The sequence below is a fragment of the Nicotiana tomentosiformis genome, chromosome 4, assembly GCF_000390325.3.
Source record: "Nicotiana tomentosiformis chromosome 4, ASM39032v3, whole genome shotgun sequence".
NCBI classification, from domain to species: domain Eukaryota; kingdom Viridiplantae; phylum Streptophyta; class Magnoliopsida; order Solanales; family Solanaceae; genus Nicotiana; species Nicotiana tomentosiformis.
The window spans coordinates 94,950,128-94,953,977 of NC_090815.1; positions in this window are offsets into that span (position 1 = coordinate 94,950,128).

Sequence of the window (3,850 nt, forward strand, 5' to 3'; positions counted from 1 at the left end):
GGGATGAACGGTCACCGGACTGGGGACTGCCGGCATCCGCGCGAAGAAGTGGCGATACTGCTGAAAAATGGCCATCTCAGGGAGTTCCTAAGTGACCGAGCCAAGAACAATCACAGTCGCAATCATGACAACACGGATCCCTCAAAAGCAGGAGAAGATCCCCCACGCCTGACGATCAATATGATTTTTAAGGGGAACGAGATTAACAGGGTTACCTTTTCGGCAGCAAAAAAAGATGAAGGTATCAGTAACCCATATCAAGAGACTCCGGGAAGTCGCTGAAGACGACATCACTTTCACGGAGGAAGATGCAGATGGATTGTTGCTACCATACAATGACGCATTGGTAATTTCTTTAAATGTGTTAGATTTTAAAATCAAACGTGTTCTAGTGGATCTAGGGTGTTCGGCCAATATTATACAATGGAGGGTATTGGAACAATCCAAACTTACTGGAAGCATCATTCAGGCCACAAAACTTCTCGCCGGGTTCAATATACCAAGCGTGACAACCCGAGAAAAAATCATGTTGTCCACGGACGTCGAGGGGGTGATGAAGACGACACTTTTCCAGGTGGTGGATGGTGATATGGGCTACAACATTATCCTGGGAATACCATGGTTGCACGAGATGAAGGTTGTACTATCAACGTATCACCAGTTGCTGAAATTCCCAACTCCTGAGGGGATTAAACAAATAAAAGGCGATCAACCGGTGGCAAGAGAGATGAATGTGATTTCGGTATCCAGTAGCAAAGAGAAGGAGCATGCGGCATAGCAATTACAAGAACCGACGCCTACTCCCGAGTCAAGCAAAGTCAACCAGAGGGAAGAGACGTCGGAATCTTATCAAGTGCCAAGATATTTCCAGGTACTAGAAGAGATGAACGCAACAAAGTCCACAGCGGAAAATCTTGAGCAAGTCCTGTTGTTCAAAAAGTTCTTGGAGAGGAAATTTCACTTGGGGACAAGACTGCACCCCGAGCTCAAGTCCGGGTTTATTGAATTTCTTAAATTTAATGTCGGTTGTTTTGCGTGGTTGCATGTGGATATGACAGGTATTCCAACGGAAGTGGCCGTACAGAAGTTAAGCCTAGATCCTAACATTCTTCTGGTAAGATAAAAAAAATGTCATATCATCGAGGCCAGAAATAAATTCGTCAAGGAAGAGGTAACTCGCTTACTTAATATCGGTTTAATCCGAGAGGTAAAGTATCCAGACTGGCTACTAATGTAATAGTAGTTCCTAAGATGAATAATAAATTTTGCATGTGTGTAGACTATAAGGACTTGAATAAGGTGTGCCTAAAGGACTCATTCCCATTGCCAAACATCGATCAAATGATTAATGCAATGATCGGGCATGAGTTAATGAGTTTTCTCGATGCTTACTCTGGGTACAACCAAATTAAGATGAACCCGGAAGATCGGGAAAAAACTTCATTCTTAACAATTTTCGGCACATACTGCTATAATGTGATGCCCTTCGGGCTAAAGAACGCTGGAGCCACTTGTCAATGGCTCGTAAATAAGATGTTTGAAAAACAGATAAGGAAAACCATGGAAGTTTATATAGACGATATGCTTGTTAAGTCTTTGAATGCATGTGATTATCTTAAATACTTGCAAGAAACTTTTGACATCCTAAGGAAGCATGACATGGAGCTTAACCCCGAAAAGTATGTGTTCGGGGTCAGCTCCGGCAAGTTCCTGGGGTTTCTGGTGTCACAAAGGGGTATTGAGGTTAGCCCCGATAAAATCAAAGACATCAAAGACATCCCAGACCAGCTATCAAGCGTAAAACAGGTTCAAAGACTTATAGGGAGATTGGCCGCTTTGAGCAGGTTCATTTCTCAGTCTTCAGAGAAATGCCACTATTTCTTCTTCTGCTAAATAAGAAGAACAACTTCGAATGGACCACAGAATGTCAGCAGGCTTTGAGGTAATTGAAATGAACTCGGACTTTATGGCCGATTTCAGCCCGGGATTACTACCTCTGGCAACCAAAGAGGCAGTAATGGCATCAGAATCGATATTAGAATTTTGGACCCTATTTATGGATGGAGCTTCCAACGTAAAAGGGTTAGGTCTTGACATAGTATTAACTACGCATTCGAGAGAAACCCTAAGGTAGGCCATAAGAACGGTTATTTTAACTAACAATGAAGCAGAATATGAAGCTTTGATTGCAGGTCTCGAATTGATCCGAGAGTAGATTCTGAGGTCATAGAAATCAAATACGACTCCCAGCTAGTGGTAAATCAGGTCTATGAGATCTTTGAATCCAAAGATAAGCGCATGTAACAATATGTAGCGAAGGTTCAGGCTTTGCTTGCTCGATTCTGAGAGTGGTCAATTACGCACATCCCGGGGGAAGAAAACACGGAAGCAGGCGTACTAGCTTATCTTGGCTCATCAACGGAAATAAAGGGATCGAATTCCCGTACGATAGTATAGCTTATGCACTTGGTTCTAGATGCAGGTAGCTACTACGAGGTAAACACGACTAATTTGGTCTGGAATTGGAGGAATGAGATCATTAATTATCTCGAGCACGGAAAATTGCCTGACGCCAAGGCATCCCGGGCGATGCGTGCTAAAGCAACACGATATAGCTTTAAAGTGGGCCAATTGTGTAGGAAATCTTTCCAAGGTCCGCTGGCCCGATGTTTGGGAGCCTCCGAAGCCAATTATGTTATGCAAGAAGTCCACGAAGGAATCTGTGGAAATATTTCGGGTGCAGATTCCTTAGTACTAAAGTTTATAAGGGCATGATACTATTGGCCCCAAATGGAACAAGACACCAAATCTTTTGTACAAAAATGTGATAAGTGTCAACGCTACGCTTCGTTGGTACATTAACCACAAGAACCATTGCACTCATTGTTTTCTCCATGGTCGTTCATGAAGTGCGGAATGAATATCGTCGGACCACTGCCGCCGACCCCTAGTAAGGTAGGGTTTCTTTTGATTTTAACTGACTATTTTTCTAAGTGGGTTGAAGCAAGTCCTTTTAGAAATTGGCGAACGTGAAGTGGTGGATTTCTTGTGGGAGAACATAATTTGCAGATTTGGGATACCAAAAGAGATAGCATGTGACAACAGGCCACAATTTATAGGTGCTAAGGTCACAAAGTTCCTTGAAGACTTGAAAATCAGAAGGATCACATCCTCACCCTATCATCCGAGTGCAAATGGTCAAGCGGAATCAACGAACACAGTGATTATATAAAATCTCAAAAAGTGATTGGAAGTAGCTAAAGGTAGATGGCCTGAGGAACTGCCCGGAGTACTATGGGTGTATCAAACAACGACCAAATCGAGCACAGGAGAGACTCCTTTCTCCCTTGTGTACGGAGCAGAAGCCTCGATCCCGGTGGAAGCAGAGGAGTTACCTTGAGATACTTCTAGGCAAATAAAGAAGCAAACAACGAAGCAATGTTGATCAATTTGGAGCTTCTCAATAAGCGCAGGGACTTGGCGCATATAAGGATGGCAGCTCAAAAGTAGAGAATAGAAAGATATTATAATCGAAGAGCCAACCTCCATTATTTCAAAGTGGGAAACTTGGTTCTAAGGAAAGTAACTCAAAACACTGGGAAAATCAATACAAGGAAGCTAGGTCCAACATGGGAAGGCACCTACCGGGTTTCATCTATCACCGGGAAAGGTTCATACGAGTTGGAGAATCAAAAAGGATAAAAGTTGCCAAGCAACTAGAACGTGGTGCATCTCAAGAGATACTATTACTGATGAACATCACTTATACTGAAAGTATGTGTTGCACTTTTTTTCCCTCCATCCAGCTTTTGTCCCAATTGGGTTTTTCTGGCAAGGTTTTTAATGAGGC